The sequence below is a fragment of the Dermacentor albipictus genome, unplaced genomic scaffold (genome assembly GCF_038994185.2).
Source record: "Dermacentor albipictus isolate Rhodes 1998 colony unplaced genomic scaffold, USDA_Dalb.pri_finalv2 scaffold_83, whole genome shotgun sequence".
NCBI lineage: Eukaryota > Metazoa > Arthropoda > Arachnida > Ixodida > Ixodidae > Dermacentor > Dermacentor albipictus.
In genome coordinates this window covers 238243-260320 of record NW_027225637.1, presented here as the reverse complement: position 1 = coordinate 260320, position 22078 = coordinate 238243, and the positions used below count along the sequence as shown (strand labels likewise).

The window sequence follows — 22078 nt, the reverse complement described above, 5'->3', positions numbered from 1 at the left end:
CAGAACTTTGTTTTATGTTAAGACAGGCTGACACGATGTAGCCCGATGCTGTCACTCTCTAGTGAGCATGTTGAAACAAAAAAATGACTTAATCTAGTTTGAATAGTAAGGAGTAATATCTATTTTATTTAAAAAGAAAACAGAAGGAAGATGTTAGTAAAATTCGCAGCAAAAGAAATGGTAAAAGCTATTCCAAATTGAGTCGAACATTTTCAAATACGAATGAAAAGGAGATGCATACGTAAGTAAATATTTTTCAATATGAGCTATTTCTATCAACTGATAGCAAGCTCATCGGTATGAGGCCTGAACTTTGTCACAACTAAGATTCTCGCTCAGCAGCCGGCAAGTCAACCTCAACTGTCCTGACATACTCTCAGCCCAAACACGACATCTCAGTTTTGGGTCTCACTGCTTTAACGAGTTTATTTTGGTTTGGATGAGAGCCACCTGTATCTTGACGTCAGCCAATACTTCGTTCTTGAGCTCAAGCTCCTTCAAAAAAGCGGCGGCATGCTTCCTTTCCTGTAAATTCCTCATTGCGTCGGTCCTTTCTGTTCTCATCCTCCTTCTGCCACGCTTTCACCAAATGGATAATTTGAAGCATCCTCTTGGTCAGTTGTACAGTCAACGTCCAATTTTTCGTGCTCCCTAGGGGCCGCAAATACATCCGAAAAATCGCGCAGTCCGAAAACAATGAATGCATGACTTTAACTGCCCTTAAGGGCTAAAATTGTCACAGGCACGTCCTAAAAAGCTTATAAGGCCTTCCAGTACACTTATTAGGCATATCAGTGCTCGTACTGTGACTGGAGATGGGGGAGCACGCGTGTATAATTAAGGAATACATACTGTGTCCCGGACAATTGCCCCTTCCCACGCTTGTTAAGCTTCGCCGCCTAACACTGCTGTACTGAGGTGAAGCTAACTTTCGGAGACTGGCATTACGCGACGCGCTGTCCTCTGCGAGCTTCGAAGCCAATGGCGAAGATTACAAACGTGGTGTTGGTGCCATTGCTGACAGCGGCGAATTCTTTCGATAAAAAACACGGCACATCCAGAAAAGAGTGAGGAGCAGGCGCTTGTTGAAAAGAGAGCATATGAGAAAAAGGTGGCTTCACGCTCTGCTTGCGAGCTACATGTACTGTGCACAGCTGTGAAATTTGGCTGAGATGTTCACAGTAGTGTGTATGCTATCCGCAAACTGTATTTCTTTCTCCAAGCCCAAGGGGTTGTTAGGGCCCCTTTAATGTTAATGTACTTACCCAATGGTACCACATTACACAAAATCTGAAAAAGATGGCTACATTGTTGGTATTTTGGAGTCATTGCACTGAACAAACTAGCAGAACAGGTAACTGCGAGCAAATTGTTAGGAATAATGTTTTTCATTTCGAGCAATTTTTAAGTTTTGTTTGAAAAACGTCTAGATTTATTGCATTTGTGTACTTACCTGTATGGGCACAGAAATTAATATGCATGCATATGCTATTATAGCTAAGCTTAATGTTGCAGCGTGTTTCAAGCATTCCTGATGACATAACATGGGTAGTCAATCGGATCGCTCATCCAAGTTACATCACTCACCCATTCTACGTGGCGTGGGAAAGGGTGGCTAAAAACATGAGAAAGGAGCTGCTGTGATTGGCATCAATGTACATTTTTAAAATCTTATAATAAATTACATGCTCTACGTAAAGTGCTTAAATATTTCTCAACAGTCAGAAAGAATTGCCCTAGTGACTCAGCACATTTGTACACAATCGTCAAAATTGTTTCAGGGTCCCTTTAACTCTTTTCTTACTACGAGAAAAATTAAATTTTCAGAGACAAAACATATTTTTTATTCCCTCCGGCAACATTATATATTATGTAATGCAGCATTATAACTTATAGAAAATTCATGTTTTCAAGTACATATGTTGCAATAAATACATCTTTTATAGGTAAAGAAATATTTACTGAGTTTATGTGGCCACTTTAAAGAAATTAAAAGCGACAATATTAATAGACTATCTACAAAAAAATGTAAAGAACTGAAAATTTACATTTTGGTCATAAATGTACCAAAAGTACTTTCATGAAAATAATTGGCATTTAACTGTTCTTCGGGTCCAAAACACAAAAAGGTTCATCTTTCCGGTGCTGTGCTGCACAAGGATAATGTTCAACTTCATGAGGCAAAGGTGGACTGCATTTCTTGCAGCAATTTTTTTTTCTTTGTACTCCAGATAGCACAGCTTATAGCTTCACCTCTTCTGCATTTTGCTGGGTTGGTGTTGAAGTTCTGGTACTGGTTTTCGAGTTGGAAAGTCTTTGCAATTTTCTCTGTCAAATCCCAGTAGTTTGAACGAGCTGTTTTAAAACTGGCCAAAGTTGGCACTTCTTTGAAACTGCAACTGTTATAAACATCTTGAAATGCCCAGTTCTGCATGTTCAGCATGCCAACTTTTTCATGTTGCATGTTCAACTGCTGCCAACTTTTCCATCCAATTATCATTGCCCTTTAGAACTGGGAAATTGCAAACATGTCAATGTGATATTGTCCTCCAACTTAATTCTGGTACTCCGATCATAAATTCTGATGCTGATATGTCGTGACCACTAGTGGCACTTCATCATCATCATCAACATTATTAAGTAATAATGATAAGAATAATAATAATAAGTCCCAAAGAGCAATAGCCACACCAAGTTTTGCTACAATGTGAATGCCCTAATTTATCAAAAGTTATGTCAAAAGTCAGTTTTGCTGCAGAAACTATTTCTGAAAGCCCTTTTTCTGGCTGCCAACCAGATAATGTTATGTATCTAAGGAACAGTTTTGGCGCGCTGAAATCGGTGATTAAAATTGTTGGTCACCAGTAATAGATTTGAATAGATGTAACGAAAGGGTTAAAGCTAAATTATTAATGCATGAAGCATGGATGTAAGCCTGGATGAAGCAGGTGTAATGTATGTGGTATGAATGGTATTGCTGATATGTCATATGTAATCACAAGTGGCATGTCTCTCCCTTTTTTTATTGTGAAAATGCATGAAATTTCATTTTTTCATGCATTTTATACTTAAAGGGTCTCTGAGATGGTTTGGACAAATTTTGTACATTTGTAAGCTACAGCTACAGTAAAACATTCGTGCCATAATGTAAGTGAAGCATCTCGTATTAAGAGAGTTAGGGAGGATTACAAGTTACCCTTCTTCATAGCCATATTTTTTCTCCTGAACTCGTTAACAGAGTGATTGGGGCTAAGCTCCGCCTTCAATGGCTATGTGTCATGATGTGACGTCGTGTCGTCTACTTCCGCGGCCTTAGAGCCAGCGTGCGAAGTCTCTTCAACCTCAGTGCTAGCAACTTGGCCCTTGATTCCAAGCGAGAGCAATCCAAGCAGCACGTGTTCCAAGTGTTCTGTGCCGCGCCAAGCATGTCTGGTATTCCGGTACACGCAGATAAGTTGGGTATTTTTACTGATGGGCGGAGGCACAAACTACCCACTGTGATAAAGGGGATTTAGCGTTACGTAGCGATATACGTACAGTATATGTGAACGGGGTGCAGCGGTGGCGTAGAGGTAGAACAACCGCCTCGCGTGCAAGAGGTCCGTGGTTCGAATCCCGGTGCCGGCAATTTTCCACCGGATTAAAAAAAAATCCGCGTGTTGATAAAATTGCATAAACAGGCCTGGAGTGTGGCCTGATCCCGGTGACCAGAACCGGTAACGCACTCCCTCACCAGAGCAGGATTGGCCACCCTGGTGCAGTACTTGGCCACAACCTCCTATATGAACACAACAATCAAACCCCGGCCCCTCAGTCCTCAGCAGCTGCGCAGCAACTGACCGCGGCGGCGGTCAGACCTGCGACGTAGCAGAGGGTGCTAAGAATCACTGGCTCCGGACAGGCCGCCATTGGAATATGAACCTGGCAACGTTTAACGCTAGAACGTTATCTAGTGAAGCCAGTCTAGCAGTGCTATTGGAGGAATTAGGGGGCAGTAAATGCGATATAATAGGGCTCAGTGAAGTTAGGAGGCCAAAAGAAGCATATACAGTGCTAAAAAGCGGGCACGTCCTGCGCTACCGGGGCTTAGCGGAGGGAAGGGAACTAGGAGTCGGATTCCTGATTAATAAGAATATAGCTGGTAACATACAGGAATTCTATAGCATTAACGAGAGGGTGGCACGTCTTGTTGTAAAACTTAATAAGAGGTACAGAATGAAGATTGTACAGGTCTACGCCCCTACATCCAGTCATGATGACCAGGAAGTCGAAAGCTTCTATGAAGACGTGGAATCGGCGATGGGTAGAGTGAAAACCAAATACACTATACTAATGGGCGACTTTAATGCCAAGGTAGGCAAGAAGCAGGCTGGAGACAAAGCAGTGGGGGAATATGGCATAGGCACTAGGTATAACAGGGGAGAGTTATTAGTAGAGTTTGCGGAACAGAATATTATGAGGATAATGAACACCTTCTTCCGCAAGCGGGATAGCCGCAAGTGGATGTGGAGGAGCCCGAACGGCGAGACTAGAAATGAAATAGACCTCATACTCTACGCTAACCCTGGCATCATACAAGATGTGGACGTGCTCGGCAAGGTGCGCTGCAGTGACCACAGGATGGTAAGAACTCGAATTAGCCTAGACCTGAGAAGGGAACGGAAGAAACTGGTACATAAGAAGCCGATCAATGAGTTAGTAGTAAGAGGGAAAATAGAGGAATTCCAGATCAAGCTAAAGAACAGGTACTCGTCTTTAACTCAGGAAGAGGAAGTTAGTGTTGAAGCAATGAACAACAATCTTGTGGGCATCATTAAGGAATGTGCAATGGAAGTCGGTGGCAACTCCATTAGGCAGGATACCAGTAAACTATCACAGGAGACGAAAGATCTGATCAAGAAACGCCAATGTATGAAAGCCTCTAACCCTACAGCTAGAATAGAACAAGCAGAACTTTCGAAATTAATCAACAAGCGAAAGACAGCTGACATCAGGAAGTATAATATGGACAGAATTGAACATGCTCTCAGGAACAGAGGAAGCCTAAAAACAGTGAAGGAGAAACTAGGAATTGGCAAGAATCAGATGTATGCGTTAAGAGACAAAGCCGGCAATATCATAACTATAATGGATGAGATAGTTCAAGTGGCTGAGGAGTTCTATAGAGATTTATACAGTACCAGTGGCACCCACGACAATAATGGAAGAGAAAATAGTCTAGAGGAATTCGAAATCCCAAAGGTAACACCGGAAGAAGTAAAGAAAGCCTTAGGAAATATGCAAAGGGGGAAGGCAGCTGGGGAGGATCAGGTAACAGCAGATTTGTTCAAGGATGGTGGGCAGATTGTTCTAGAGAAACTGGCCACCCTGTATACGCAATGCCTCATGACCTCGAGCGTACCGGAATCTTGGAAGAACGCTAACATTATCCTAATCCATACGAAAGGGGACGCCAAAGACTTGAAAAATTATAGACCGATCAGCTTACTGTCCGTTGCCTAAAAACTATTCACTAAGGTAATCGCAAAGGGAATCAGGAACACCTTAGACTTCTGTCAAGCAAAGGACCAGGCAGGATTCCGTAAAGGCTACTCAACAATAGATCATATTCACACTATCAATCAGGCGACAGAGAAATGTGCGGAATATAACCAACCCTTATATATAGCTTTCATTGATTACGAGAAAGCGTTTGATTCTGTCGAAACCTCAGCAGTCATGGAGGCATTACGGAATCAGGGTGTAGACGAGCCGTATGTAAAAATACTGAAAGATATCTATAGCGGCTCCACAGCCACCATAATCCTCCATAAAGAAAGCAACAAAATCCGAATAAAGAAAGGCGTCAGGCAGGGAGATACGATCTCTCCAATGCTATTCACCGCGTGTTTACAGGAGGTATTCAGAGACCTGGATTGGGAAGAATTGGAGATAAAAGTTAATGGAGAATACCTTAGTAACTTGCGATTCGCTGATGATATTGCCTTGCTTAGTAACTCAGGGGACCAATTGCAAGGCATGCTCACTGACCTGGAGAGGCAAAGCAGAACAGTGGGTTTAAAAATTAATATCCAGAAAACTAAAGTAATGTTTAACAGCCTCGGAAGAGAACAGCAATTTACAATAGGTAGCGAGGCACTGGAAGTAGTAAAGGAATACATCTACTTAGGGCAGGTAGTGACGGCAGATCCGGATCATGAGCTAGAAATAATCAGAAGAATAAGAATAGGCTGGGGTGCGTTTGGCAGGCATTCTCAGATCATGAACAGCAGGTTGCCATTATCCCTCAAGAGGAAAGTGTATAATAGCTGCGTCTTACCAGTACTCACCTACGGGGCAGAAACCTGGAGGCTTACGAAAAGGGTGCTACTCAAATTGAGGACGACGCAACGAGCTATGAAAAGAATAATGATAGGTGTAACGTTAAGGGATAAGAAAAGAGCACATTGGGTGAGGGAACAAACGCGAGCTAATGACATCTTAGTTGAAATCAAGAAAAAGAAATGGGCATTGGCAGGACATGTAATGAGGAGGGAGGATAACCGATGGTCATTAAGGGTTACGGACTGGACCCCAAGGGAAGGGAAGCGTAGCAGGGGGCGGCAGAAAGTTAGGTGGGCGGATGAGATAAAGAAGTTTGCAGGGACGGCATGGCCACAATTAGTACATGACCGGGGTTGTTGGGGAAGTATGGGAGAGGCCTTTGCCCTGCAGTGGGCGTAACCAGGCTGATGATGATGATGACCGCACGGCAAGAAGCTTAACAGCAAATGTAGAAGCAGCTAGTCTAATGTTGCCGTGGTGGTGGCTATGGCTACCGGCGGATCTCCGTACGATAGTGCCAGTTCGAGGCGGCGAGATAATCAAAATGGCAGCGGTGGCGGCTTTGATTATTGCCATTTCAGACCTGCAGTCAGGGCAATATACATTGACTATATGGAGTACGTGGTGGTGCCGCAAAGCCGTGCAAATTATCGGGTATGTCCGTAAAAGCGTCAGGAAAATCGGTCGTTAACTACTCTGGCAATACATCGGGCCGATGACATGGCGCCAATGACGATTCGTTGCGATTCCTCTTTTACTGTAGCCAGCTTTAACACGACTTTCGTTCCCTTTCAATAAAGTTACAGAAAATTTTCCCTGATAGAAGCACTAATTCCCCGAGTTTTCCCTGAGTTTTTCCAGACTTCCAATTCTCTGAGAATTCCCGGTTTTCCCGGTTGGTAGACACCCTGCTAGCCCTAGTGATTCATATATAAAGGGCAAAGGAATCTCCACATGTGTCACTGGTGTACCAAATGGATAATAAAATGTTACACTGAGAAGTGTAGAACAATGTGCTTATCACCTATTGTGAAAAATGGGAATGAGTATAGATACAGACTGAATAACACTTTCCTATCATCAGTTAACACCCAGAAATATCTTGACCTTCGCATAACTAATGATCTGTCTGGGAATATGCATCATAATTGTTTCACTACAAATGCTAATCGCACAATAAAATATCTTGGTTGTAGTTTTTCCGCCTCTTCTGCAAAGACTGACACTCTACGAACCCCTAGTTTGCTCAAATCTGGAATATGTACACATCTACCATTTGGGATAAAAATTGAACATCACTCAAACTGGCACTTAAGCGAGTGAAAATCGAGCAGTTGGCTTTATTTTATCTAACTACTATTGCCGCCATTCCATTGTGACATGCATGAAAAAAAAACTGAATCTGCCATATGTCATAATGTCGCAAATGTACCTGCCTTTTCCTATCCCACAAGGTTTATCACTGAAGCCATGTGGTGAAGAAACAACAGACAACACAACCTTTCCTTGTTTTATTAAGATCTGACCAGACATAATACTGGCGTACCAGCTGCCAAAGCAGGTACCTGTTACATTGGGGTTTCAGTTTCGAGACCGAAACTTACTCGCCCTCAGGGGCCGCTGTGATAGCGACGCTGAGCCTATTTAAGGTGCTGCACTTTCAATAAACTGGCTCTCAGCCTCGGTCTCCTGCTGCATCCGTGTCTCTCTTCAGGCCGCCGTCCCAGTGTGCCCAATGCATGGCGATCATGGCGGCTACACCGATGTAACATTGGCGACGAGAATCAACTTTCTGTGCGGCTGCACATTGTCAACTGCTTCCACAATGCCCACAAGTATTGACGATTCTGCAATTCTGCTGCCGCGGATGCCGGATCCAACGCTACTAGCGCTGCACCAGCGCACACGTTCTGTTGTCATTCGTGACATAACATTGGCGTCGAGGATAATCCACATACATTGCGCCTACATGTGAGTAACGACTCCCAACATGCTTCTTCACCGCATCTTCTACTTCCGCTGCCCACCTTGCAAGCAGTAGTTCTGCACTTTCTGCTTTTTGACGCGACTGTGACGTCATTTGCTTGACCTTCAACACTACTGCAGCGTCTGCAGCAGTCTACATGCCTCAAACCTGCCTCCTACTACTTCAGCTTGATTGCAGCAATTTCCCCCCCCCCCCTTCTTGTCATGTCCCGGGGTACCAGCTATTGCTTGGTTCAAATGGCGACATGTTTTGCAGGCATACGTCGACGCCGACGCCAAGCCCGCTACGCCGGACCACAAGAAGGCCCTCCTCAACACACTGGGGGTGGAAGGCGTCAGTATTCACTACAACCTCATCGAGGCTGAGATGCAGGCCGGAGCCAACGAAGGGACAGGGGACTCCAAGGCAATTGACGTATACGAAGCGGTGCTTCAAGTGCTCAACAAGCACTTTCGTTAAGAAGAGGACGAATTTTGCAGTCGCATCTATTTCAAACGCAGAGTACAGAGTCCTGCGGAGCCAACTACAGATTCCTTTCAAGATGTTCAACGGCTCGAAGCACAGAAAAAATCATGCCAACACCTAATGTACAATAGCTTCGAACGGCAAGCCTCGCGTTTAAGCTGCGCTGGTTACCTGAGCCACGTGCTTGTGTCAGTCGCAGGACTGCTTAAGAGGGCGCAGCAAAGCAGTTCGGAGCAGGTGCACGTGTCGAGCACTGACATAAACAAAGGAAAGGCTGCCGTCACCCCCTACATACACGGATTCTCCCATAGAATAAAAAAGATTGCTGGAAGGATCGGCTTTAACGTTGTGTTTTCGGCACCTAATAAATTGGTCAGCCTCTGTAAAACCACAAGGCCGGAAAGAATCCCACGTAGCGCATGTGAAAAAGAAAATAAAAACAAATTCATTGATTGCATTGCCGGCGTGGTATACCGTATTCCTCTACGCTGTGGACAATCCTACATCGGTCAAACAGGTAGATGCATAAATGACAGGCTACGAGAACATAGTAACAAAGTTAACAACGTGGCCGCTGACGGCTTTCTTGCCATCCATTGCCAGAGATGCAAGTGCAAACCAAGATTTAAAGAAACAGTGATCATGAGTAGAAGCAGGTGTGAAATGACGCGCTTGATAATAGAAGCCATACACATAGCAACATTCGGCGATGCATGCGTCAGTAAGACTTCCGTTTCATTATCATCAAAAGAGCTGAATTATCTTTGTTCGTGTTGAACGTGTGCATGTCTTTGAATATGTGAATCAAGAAACTGCCTATATGTGGTTCCCAGTTTATATCTTTTGTTTATTTTTCCAAAAATGTTACACGTGGTGTATGACGGGTCAAGGGTGTATATAGAGCGACGAGAACGAGAAATAAACCTGTTGTTGAAAGTAGCGCTGTGTGTGTCAGATGTGCCTTCTTTTGTCCTTGTCAAGCTTGCGCTATAACAAAATAAGATCGCCAAATCGGGTAAGTTTGGCACCGCTACCGACCTCATGGTTCAAGACCAAGTCCTTTGCGGCTTGCAGTCGCATCAGTATCGCCGCCGCTTCATTGAACATGGAGCGTTTGTTACCATCAAGAAAGCAATGGAAATTGCCCAGGAAGAGGAACGCACCGATACAACAATGCAGCAGCTCAGCGTTCTACAAGTAGACGGCGTTTCACAGTGTTGCCAAGGAGAGGTTGGGTCTTGGGCATGTGTTGCAAGATACCTTTGGCACAATCTTTCTGTTTGCCATGTAGTATACTGTAAAACAAAATAAAGGTTTCTTGTTTGTAGTTGTAAAAAAATTGAGACAGCATCATCGTTTTTGTCGTTATTTTGGCAAACATGCCAACATGTCAGGGCTTAACTTTATAACTGCATTTGAAAATAATGTGATAAAATAGGTGGTGTTGTACAGCAGGATTGTAGCCGTGCATTCTGTGATAAAAAGTAAAACAGTGCAACTGTCAATTTTTCCTGTAAGTTTTCTTATGCAATGGCTACCCTGTTGATGGTGAACTTAAAGACATTGTGATTGAATTTGTTTTGCGAGTGCCATGCGAAGCTTCAATTCATTACAAATGCAATTGAATTACTCACTAGTGTCTCGTTTCGCAAAGGAAAAAGGATTGACATTTTGCATCAGCAAAAGTGGATGAACATTGTAACAAGAGTGCTGGGGAAGAATAACTATCCGCTGGGACAAACTAGTGATATGGAAGATGTCCCGTCAGCCACTACAGTCTGCAAACACTGGACAAAATACCTGAAGCTGCTATCGATGGGAGAGCATCAAAACAAGTGTATGGCCAGCAGTCACCTAAAGATGCCTACAAGTCGACTGAAGTAATTCCTGGCATACACAACAGGTGTCCAGTACATGCTGCTCAATGCCTGATGACAGAGTTCTGAATGACAGTTCTGACAGTTCAATGCGGTTTTTGTCCCTCTCAGTCAATTATATTGCTATACCAAAATGAAGTATACTTGTAGTTAGAGCATTTAAAATTTGTTGTTTCAATATTATTCACCTCAAACATAAGGGTCGACTCACATTCTTACACCTAGATTTAGGCCTCACTAAGAGGGTCACTGGGGTTAACGTTATCGTAAAACAATGTAAGGGCTACTACTACAGGCATCAGGGCAAGTGTGCTCTGGATTAAATATACCATCTGAGGTGCTTGAAAGTGTTCAGTAGAGCAGTATTTTTGCATTTTGCTCCAATCAGTATTCAGACAAGAATCACAAACTAGGTAATTTGTCCTCGGCAGCAGAATGTCACACACTTGAGCAAGTCGTACCAAGCTAAGCAGACTTGGAGACTTGGCCATTGCACGCACTCGCACAATCAAGCAAAAGTAACAGAGGTGCCGGTCACTGCCTACCTGAGGTGGAGCTTAAATGATCCATAGTCTTTATAGTCTGCATGCTGCTCGACACGCTCCATGCTTTGAAGGAGCACCCGACAGACTTGTCAGCCAGAGGCAAGCTGAACTGCATGCCAACCTCGACCTGCCCAACGACCTTGGAAGGGACGAGACATTCCGTTTTGGCAGCAATACTTTCACCTAGGCTCATTGCATTTGTGAGGCCTGCAAAAAAATAATTGGGATGATTGCAGTTCTGTGACAGCACTAAGAACAAGAGGTAAATACAACAATATAATAAGAACAGGGGCACTTTAAAATGAATAGCCCTGGAACATAAAATAAGCCGTTCGGTTCAGTTATTATGAATACTTGAAAGCAGGGCAACCTCATTTTTGTGGAAGGCTTATGATGGCAGAACGTATCTCAGACACTTTTCCATCTGATAAATTTTAAAGCTATTGGTGTAGTCCAACTAATGACGTTGTAGTGACGGTGAACAACTAAAGTGGCACAACGCATTGCACAAACCTGTACCCAGCAAGACAAGTAACACTCAACACAATGATAGCAGCAAGCAGACTCATCGATTGTCGAAAGATAATCTCTGGATCAAGAAAATCAGCTTTCATAAATGACTCGTTGAAGGTTCCACCGTAATCGCTGGCGCTTTCATGGCTTCCAGAAAGTACTACACAATTCATGTCACACATACTATCTGCTTATACCAGGTTCAATGACAAGAGACAACGGATAGAATCAGCGATAACACTAGATATCTAATACAGAAAGGTGTCTCTTAATCTGAGTGACAACACCGTAACAGAGATTGACCCGTAAAAAATTTTCGTCAAAACAAACTATTTACATGCATGTCAATACTGTCAAATTCATGAATGTTGCCCACTATGTCCTTATGAATCAGAAGCCCTATCCTATATTCCCACTTATCTTGAAGACCTCTGAAGCAGAGGACGTGGCCATTACTCAGCTCTGTATAAGCTTCCTGTTTTTGAAACCTCACTACAGCCAATGATATTGCTACAGGGTAGTATTCCCAATGACGAAGAGCCGAGCAGGAAGAAGACGAAGACGATGATTGGAAGCTAGCGCGGGCTGTTGCCTCTTGGTGAACTGCGGCGTATTTCCTTGTAAATATACTTGTAAATAGCTTTTCGTCGGTGTCTTCCTACGTAACATATTTGGTGGAGGTGGACGTTCCCTGTACCTCGTCACGGAGCTTCGCAGTGGACGGTACGTCGAGCCTACCTCCATGGCTCCCGGCGACGCCAACCCGACTCCACCGGCTCCGACACCTGCTGCCACTTCGACGACCTACATCACCCTCTCCGCTCCCCATGATCCTGGTGTATTCTCGGCAGAAGATGGGGAAGACGTCGAGGACTGGATCAGCCTTTACGAACACGTCAGCCACAATAACCGGTGGGACCCAACTATCATGCTCGCCAACGTCGTCTTTTACCTCGATGGCACACCTCGAGTTTGGTATCGGACGCACGAAGATGAGCTGACCAGTTGGGATTCGCTTAAGCAAAAGCTTTGAGACTTGTTCGGCAACCCCTACGGTCACCAGCTTGCCGCGCAGAAGGCGCTTTCCGGTCGTGTGCAGACGTCAACGGAGCCCTACGTCACGTACATTCAGGACGTCTTGGCTCTATGCCGCAAAGTTGACGCACACATGACTGAGTCCGACAAGGTCTCCCACATCCTCAAAGGCATTGCCGATGACGCTTTCAACTTGCTCGTATTTAACAACGTCGCGACGGTGGATGCAGTTATAAAAGAGTGCCGCCGCCTGGAATTCGCTAAAAGCCGACGTATCGACCAACAGTTTGCCCGTCTGCCCAACACCCCAGCGACATCTTCCTGTGCCGACGCTCCTCGTCCCAACAACACTGGCGATGTTACCAGGATTGTCCAGCGTGAGATCGAGGCCGCCTATCCGGCTGCGTTCGACTCCAGCCCTTCCAATGCACCTGCAGTCACTGTTTCCCTGATCCAGGCAGTTGTCCGCCAGGAGTTCGCCAACATGGGTATTCACACCATCTGCTCGGCCCATCGCCCTGATCCCCACCCGGCATCTTCGATTCCTCCCCGTACCGCACCTTCTTACCCACCACGTTTCCGCAACCCCTCTGAATGGCGCACTGCAGACGACAAGCCAATTTGTTTTCACTGCCATCGAATTGGGCACATTTCTCGGCACTGCCGCAGTCGCTGGAGTTCCCTGAACCAGTCTACATATACTGCCTACTCTCGCCCCCCAGGTGGCCAGGTGGCATTTGTCGGTAATGAGTGCGGATCTTCGTAACCGGCTGAGGAAAATAATCACGCCTGCCACGACGCCTGTTGTCCGTGTCGCCGATAGCGGAACAGCCCCCGTAATTGGTATGTGTGCCGCCCGCGTCTCCTTCGCCGATCGCTCCACTACCGTGCTATTCACAGTCATCGCTCACTGTCCCCACGACATCATCCTCGGCCTCGACTTCCTCTCTGCACATTCTGCTCTCATCGATTGCTCCGCCAGTACTCTCCGCCTCGACCTGCCTGTTCTGGATCCCGCTGAGGAACACCTTCCTCGCCTCAGTTCCGTCGACTTTGTTCGCTTGCCACCTTCGGCACTGACTTACGTTGACTTCGTATCATCCCCACCAGTGCCCGACGGTCATTACATCGTGGCTCCTATGCAAGACGTCCTCCTTACACACGGGATCACACTACTTCATAATATTTTATCTATTACGGCGAATTGTGCCTGCCTGCCAGTGGTCAATTTTGCCTTGACGACACAAATGCTGCCACGCGGGATGTCTCTGGCCCTACTTTGCTCATTCGAGGATCACTCTGTAGCATCGATTTCAGTAGACGACAATTCAACGGATCCTCCTCTACCATCGCAGTCGGCAAGTTGTACCATCGCCAACTTACAGAAAATGATTGCACCCGAAATGCCGTCCGAGCCCGCTCGTGCGCTCTACCGCGTTCTGATTTCCTACCAAGATATTTTTTACTTTAACGATCGTCCTTTGGCCCAAACAACAGCTGTTAAACATCGCATTAATACCGGAGATGCCCCTCCTATTCATCGCCGCCCGTATCGAGTATCACCGTCTGAGCGTCAAGTGATTCACACCGAAGTTCGCAAAATGCTTGCCAAGAACATTATTGAACCGTCATGTAGTCCATGGGCGTCACCGGTTGTGCTGGTAAAAAAGAAGGATGGCTCATGGCGCTTTTGCGTGGATTATCGGCACCTTAACAGGGTTACCAAAAAGGACGTGTATCCCCTACCTCGGATTGATGACGCCCTTGACTGCCTCCACGGTGCTCGCTATTTCTCCTCTATTGACCTTCGCTCCGGCTATTGGCAGATTGCTGTGGACGATCTCGACCGCGAGAAGACTGCCTTTGTAACACCCGACAGTCTTTATCAATTCAAAATGATGCCGTTCGGCCTATGTAACGCTCCTGCCACTTTTGAACGCATGATGGACTCCCTTCTTCACGGTTTCAAATGGTCCATGTGCCTGTGCTACTTCGACGACGTTATAGTATTCTCCCCAACATTCGCTACGCACCTCGAGCGCCTCTCAGCAGTCCTGGACGTTCTTTGTCGCGCCGGTCTGCAACTGAACGCATCGAAATGCCAATTCGGCCGTCGCCAGATTACTGTCCTTGGGCATCTCGTTGACGCGAACGGAGAGCAACCGGACCCAGGCAAGATCCATGCTGTTACGCACTTCCCTGTTCCGAAGTGTGTCAAGGATGTGCGCAGCTTCATCGGCCTTTGCTCGTACTTCCGCCGTTTCGTCAAAAATTTCGTGGCCATAGCACGACCATTAACCGAGCTTTTGAAAAAAGACGCCCCTTTCCAGTGGGGCGATAACGAGGCCTCTGCATTCTCGCTTCTCATCGATCTTCTCACAACGCCTCCCGTTCTGGCCCATTTCGATCCTTCTGCGCCTACCGAAGTCCGTACTGATGCCAGCGGTCACGGAATTGGCGCAGTACTGGCACAACGCCAGCGTGGCCACGACCGTGTTATCGCTTACGCCAGCAGGCTCCTCTCGCCCGGGGAGCGCAACTATTCCATCACTGAGCGCGAGTGTCTGGGCCTAGTTTCGGCGGTTGCGAAGTTCCGCCCATACTTATATGGCCGACCCTTTTCCGTTATCACAGACCATCACGCGCTTTGTTGGTTATGCTCATTGAAAGACCCTTCAGGAAGACTTGGTCGCTGGGCCTTACGCCTCCTAGATTATTCGTTCTCTGTCACCTACAAATCTGGCCAACTACGCAAGGACGCTGACTGCATGTCTCGCTACCCGGTAGACGAGCCTGATGACGCCGACAGTAGTACCGCCGACGGCATTTTCTCTGTGTCTGCCTTTGCTAACATCGCCGATGAGCAGTACCGAGACCTATCGCTGCGAGTACTCACCGAACGTCTGCGCTCTACACCTACCGACGCATCCGTTCGCCGATATGTCCTCCAGGGCGGCATTCTGTACCGAAGGAGCTTTCTCCCTGATGGCCCTGATCTTCTTCTTGTCGTGCCAAAACATCTACGACAGACTGTGCTCTTTCAGATGCATGACGCACCCACTGCAGGACATCTTGGCGTAACGCGCACGTATACGACCGCGTCCGCCGCCGCCTCTATTGGCCTGGTCTTGCTCGCTCCGTCCGACGCTATGTTGCTGCCTGTGATCCCTGCCAGCGTCGGAAAACGTCTCAGGTGCTACCTTCCGGTCATCTCCAGCCGATCACCGTCCCTGTGGAACCGTTTTTTCGTGTTGGATTAGACCTCCTCGGTCCCTTTCCCACGTCATCCTCTGAGAACAAATGGGTAGCCGTCGCAACTGATTACGCCACCCGATACGCTATCACGCGGGCTCTACCTACCAGCTGTGCCACTGACGTCGCGGACATTCTCTTGCGTGACATTATAGTGCATGGGGCCCCAAGACAGCTGCTTACTGACCGTGGTCGTAACTTCCTCTCGAAAGTTATCGCCGACATTGTGCGTTCCTTCTCTATTCAACACAAGCTGACTACCTCATACCATCCTCAAACCAATGGCCTGACAGAGCGCTTAAACCGTACTCTTACCGACATGCCGTCCAAGTACGTTTCGAAGGACCACCACGACTGGGACGTTGCCCTTCCTTACGTCACCTTTGCTTACAATTCTTCCCGGCACGACACCGCCGGATTTTCTCCATTTTATCTACTCTACGGTCGCGAACCGACCTTGCCCCTTGACACGGTACTTCCTCCTGCTGCGACCTCAACAACCGAGTATGCGCGCGACGCCATCGCCCTCGCCGATCATGCACGCCAGCTTGCCCGTGCTCGACTGACGGACTCGCAAACCACGCAGCAGCGTCAGTACAACGCCCGCCACCGTGACGTACAGATTTCGCCTGGTGCACTCGTGCTCCTGTGGTCGCCCTGTCGTCACGTTCGACTTTCCGACTTCGCGATACACAGGGCCCTACCGCGTGCTGCGCCAGGTGACGCCTGTGACTTATGAAATTGCTCCTGTGAGCTCAACCTCGTCATCTACTCTGGCGTCTAGTGATGTCGTGAACGTCAGTAGGCACAAGAGCTACTACACTGCTTCAGAGTCCAGCCTTTAGTCGCTCCGGGACGGCGCTTTTGCCGCTGGGGGTAGTGCTACGGGGTAGTATTCCCAATGACGAAGAGCCGAGCAGGAAGAAGACGAAGACGACGATTGGAAGCTAGCGCGGGCTGTTGCCTCTTGGTAACTGCGCCGTATTGCCTTGTAAATATACTTGTAAATAGCTTTTCGTCGGTGTCTTCCTACGTAACATATTCATAACAATATCTTGGGCAAATGCCTCATAATACCTCAAAGAGCTAGCTAGGTTCAAATTCCAGTGGCGGCCTGTACAGATCCAGAGACTCTGAGCACCCTGTTCCACTTTACAGGTGTGACCGCTGCTTTGGTCAGGTGCTCCGCAGCCGCACTGGGCAGCTTGACGACTTTCATGCCAACTTGGGTTACTGTGCATGTTCCGCATCGAAAGAAACTCTTTGACACCAACTTGGGTCACATGGTATGTGCCACTGGGTACGTTTCATATTATTCATCATATAAAACACATAAGCAACAATTGTGCACCAATCATAAGACTGCGAATGACATTGAAGTAGCCAATCATCTCTAAAGAACGGATGCACAACCACTTTGCTTCATCTTAAACCTTTCAGTCTTTTTCTCCATATGCGACCCCTCAGGGTCGAGTTTATTTTATTGCAGATTTAAAATTTTTAGACTATCCTATTTTGCAAAAAGTTACCGCAGCTTCCTTAGAGCGACAATAAAGTGACAAAAAAAATTTTCCATAGGTAAAAATGCATTATTTATTCAGGAATAGAAACGGGCTTGCATATATACTTATAATTAAAAAGTAGATACACCAAAACATATATGTTCCAATTCAGCACTTGGGGAGTAGCCGGCATCGAAGGAATCACCACTCGACTCGCTTGCAGCAGGGCAACCAGTGCACGCACCAATATCGTAATCAAACCGCGCATATGAGCGCACACAAGAAACCCCAATGCTTGTTGACCACTAGATATTTTGAAGGGAAAACATCAAATGGCACAATATTCAAAATCATTATTCGGAAATTCAGATATTTACCCGACACTAGTATGTGCACTGATCCTTGACCTAGGAGCACTTGCCAGCGCCCCTCAGAAGTATGAAGGAAGATTTGAGGGTTTGTTTCAGCCATAGGGGTTACAGTGCAGTGAAGTTATGACAGTATCAAAAAGGTCAATCTTACAACCAATCATTGCTATATCTGGACTGCTGTACAAAGAAAAAGACCTGCCAAACATACCTTTGTAGCTCAGAACACAAATGTGCCAGTTGTGCTAAATATAAACATTGTAGAAAGTAGGCTTTGAATAATATAATGTTTGTTTATAGCATGTCAGAAATAGTCAGAAATCCACCTGCTTCTGCGCTAGTTTCATGTTTACCACTGCAGTCAGAATGAAATCCAGCAGCTGTGCATACACTGGTGGCAATCTTTAAGAGTGTGCGAAATCAATGAGGGACTTGATTGATGACAGTGCATTTTGCATGATCAAGGTAGAAAACAAAGTTAGGCCATCATCAACCTCGTTGCCACTGCGGCTGCTGTCGTCACGCAACGTCGCCATTCGTAGCGACAATGATCGCCTTGTAGTAGATCTCTTTGCCAGACGAGGCAGCTCTATCTGCACTAAGAAGCTCCTCCATTGAAGCATCACCTGTTTCACCATCAGTAGCAATATAGAGGCTAGAAACAGCGACGCACTTCCAGAGCTCAGTTGTGTCAGTGGCTTCCACCATGTTGGTATCACTACCATAGGGGTTTTGCTACGGTGAAGAAAACTCACCTTTTTTGAAACAAACAAGAAGATGGGGGTTAACTGAGGGGCCCGATTTTTATTTGTCATATCATGAGAAGCCAACACACTGACACCAAGGTGAACATAGGGAAAATTACCTGTGCTTAATAAATGAAATAAAGAAACGATAAATTAGTGGAAATTAAAGTGGATAGAACTTGCAGGAAGTGGGCAACGATCCCACAACCTTCGTTCACATCAGATACCGTTGACTTAGAAGCCTCGGCCATAGCCTACTCTATGCTTGGGAGTGCCTGCTCAAAGGTAGGGGAAGCGCTGTAGGTTGGCAACGTTGCTCTGCCGGCTTTTTCCACGTGGTAGTGCCACCAGCCCTGGGCAACAGTAGCCAGGCGGCTAGGCTGGCGAGCCAGTTCAACCCTCATTTGACCGACACTAGCTGTACTCGCGGTTCTGCGCTTCAAGCTCGCATGTGTTTTGCCCCATCATGGCCTACTGTTTTGTGCCGAAGTGTAAATCGGACTTGAAACGGTAAGTTCCGGGCATTTCTTTTCATGAAATCCCTTCTGATGAAAAACTACAAGAAAGTTAGTTAAGGGTAACCGCAAGGAAGGACTGGTGACCGAATACAACGTCACATTATTTGGTAGTATCCAGGTTGATGTGCATAGTGCTATTTCGGTAGTAGAACGTCAGAGGTGGTAATGAAGAGAACGTGACCTAAAGGCCAAGATTGAGCGAATGAAGCAGACTGTTATAAACAGGCATTGCTACAGTCAAAATAAGACAGCTACTTGACTGCTTTTTCCAGTGTCGTGGAAGCAGTAAACGAAAAGCACTTGGGTGCTAGTGCACTTGGACCAAGTAATGAACTTCTCAATTTGGCCAACGTGGTCGGAGATAACAGTGCGTCATTCCATAGTGCTAAGGAACCTTTAAATGCGAGCCTACAAACACATCCGAAAAGAGGGAATCCTGAAGCTTCCAAGCCGAGCTACTTTGCAGAGATTTCTTGGAGTAACATCAGATGAAGCGGGACTTACATTGTTAGTCCAGCAGCGGCTTCAAACAGAGGTGGGAAACCTTACAAGCATACAGGCCAAAACTTGCTCTTTGGTAGTTGCTGAAATGAGGATAAACAACGACTCTAATACAACAAACAGTGAGATGCATTTGTTGGAGAGGTGGACAGTGGAAAGCGCCTCCCAACGACAAGCACTGCCGAACCACTGCTGGCCAATTCCTTGTTTTGTACTTTCTGGACTTTAGTGCACATTCGAATACCTGTAGGATATTTCTTAACCAAGAACTGCACTGGACGCCAGCTGTTTGTGCTAATTCAGTATGCAATTAGGTAAGCAGGTCAAAGCACCAGGCGTTGTCGTGGTGCTCATAGTAACTGACAATCACAAGATCAACTTTCTTGCCACGGAACTCCTGTGCAATGGAAACCTGACGCAATGCATTCAGCATCCCGAGAATCCGGCATGAAAGCTGTTTCTTGCATTTGACCATCAAAAACGTTGATCATCAAAATGATCAAAAACGTTAGGTCAGATTTCTAGCCGGAGACCTTGGAGAGAGCGGTGAGGTTTCGTCCACTCATCTGAAACAACTATACAGCATGCAGGAAGGAAACATAGTGAATCCTGTAAGATTTCTCACGAGAAAGCACGTATACCGTATTTACTCGCGTAATGAACCCACCTTTTTTCCACATAAGTTGACATAAATTTGGGGGGAGGGTTCATTACGCGGGGAAAAAAAATTTAGATATTTTTTAGGTCGAAATTTCATGTCACAATGAAGATAGGAAAATCGCAATCCCAACCTTACCTTTATAGTAAAAACACGTACGCGATGAATGTGAATTAAAAATTCATTTTTATTTTCATGGTGCTGGCTGCTTATGGTCTGTCTCACTCGGGCTCGCTATCTGAATCCACGCTTCCACTCATATCGCTTGCGACTTCGTCGGCGTCGTCGTCTTCCCACGGCGCGTCGTCTTCACTGCCGTCGAGGCTGTTGGAGATGCCAGTCTTTTTGAAGCTGCATGCGGACGACCATCTCGCTGGGAATCACACTCCATGCTTCTAGAATCCATCGACAGAGCATGTCGATGGTGGGCCTTCTAATCTTACCTGCGGGAGACAGGTCGTGGTTTCCCGCGGCCATCCACTCTGTATAGAGCCGGCGCACGTTGTCCTTAAAGGGCTTATTAATGGAAACATCAAGGGGCTGCAGGACTGATGTCAAGCCACCTGGGATGATAGCGAGGTCCGTGCGTAACTCGCTCATTCGGCAGCGGACATTTTTTTCCAGATGGCCGCGGAAGCTGTCCATAACAAGCAGCGATGGCAGCAGAAGAGCCAAGGGCCGCCGTCCCCAGACTGTTTTCAGCCAGTCGGACACCAGCTCGGCCGACATCCACCCTTTCTCCTGGGCGTGAATGTGGATACCGGCAGGAAGAGTCCCCTTTGGCAGAGTCTTTCTTTTGAAGACGACGAACGGCGGCAGCTTCCTGCCGTCCGCTGTTACAGCTAACATCACGGTGCACCGCTGCTTCTCGGCGCCCGTCGTCTTAACCTGCACACTTTTCGCACCTTTCATATCGACAGTGCTGTTTCGTGGCATGTCAAAGTTTATAGGCGTCTGGTCCGCGTTCCCCATTTGCGACAGCAGGAACTTTTTGTCCTCACGGATCCGAATGACAAAGCGGTGGAAATCACGCACTTTGTCCCCACAGTCTGCCGGCAGCCGCTGGCATAACGTAGTACGCCTTCTGAGGCACAACACGTTCGGGCGCATGAAACGAGTCGTCCAACCAGTGCTCGCCTTAAATTCCCTCGCGGCAATGCCGTGACTTCTTGCAGTGGCCCGCGCGTGATTCTGTATCAGCTCGTGGGATACGGCACATCCTTCGTTGCGGAGCCTCTTCACATAGCTCAGAACTTCTTCCTCGACGCGAGGAAACTTGCCCTGCTTCGGTCCGCGAAAGGCCCGGCGATCTTTCTTCGTCGCTCTGAGTTCCTCTTGTTGATTCCTCCAGTAGCGCACACGCACGGGGTCTACACTAAAATGCCGTCCAGCCGCGCGATTGCCATGCTCCAAAGCATGCTCCACGACTTTGAGCTTAAAACCGGCCGCGTAGCTAGCGTTACGCCCCATCGCACAACGCGCAGAAAATGCACAGCACGCACGAAATAATGCAAAGGTCGTAGCGAAGCACTTAAACAGCAACAAAATAGGACTGGCGAAATGGCGACCGACCGACGCTGTCCAAATGCGTTGTCTTTACTTCGTTCTGCCGCCGCCGCCGCGCATGCATGGCGCTATAAGCAGAGGTTTGCTTATGTTTTTGTCGCTTGGATTTTGTGGCGGATGGACGTGCGTTTCGGGGCTCCGTGGCGACGACGAAATCATAAGTTTTTGTGCATGCTTTGAGCTTGCTTCTATTTTTATTAGCTGTTTTTTTGTATTTAAAT

General features: G+C 46.7%; 1 pseudogene; it reads right to left on the bottom strand.

Annotated features, from left to right (window-relative positions):
* The window catches only part of LOC139053227 (zinc finger protein 782-like), a 44566-nt pseudogene that overhangs the window by 5796 nt on the left and 16692 nt on the right, over positions 1 to 22078 (bottom strand).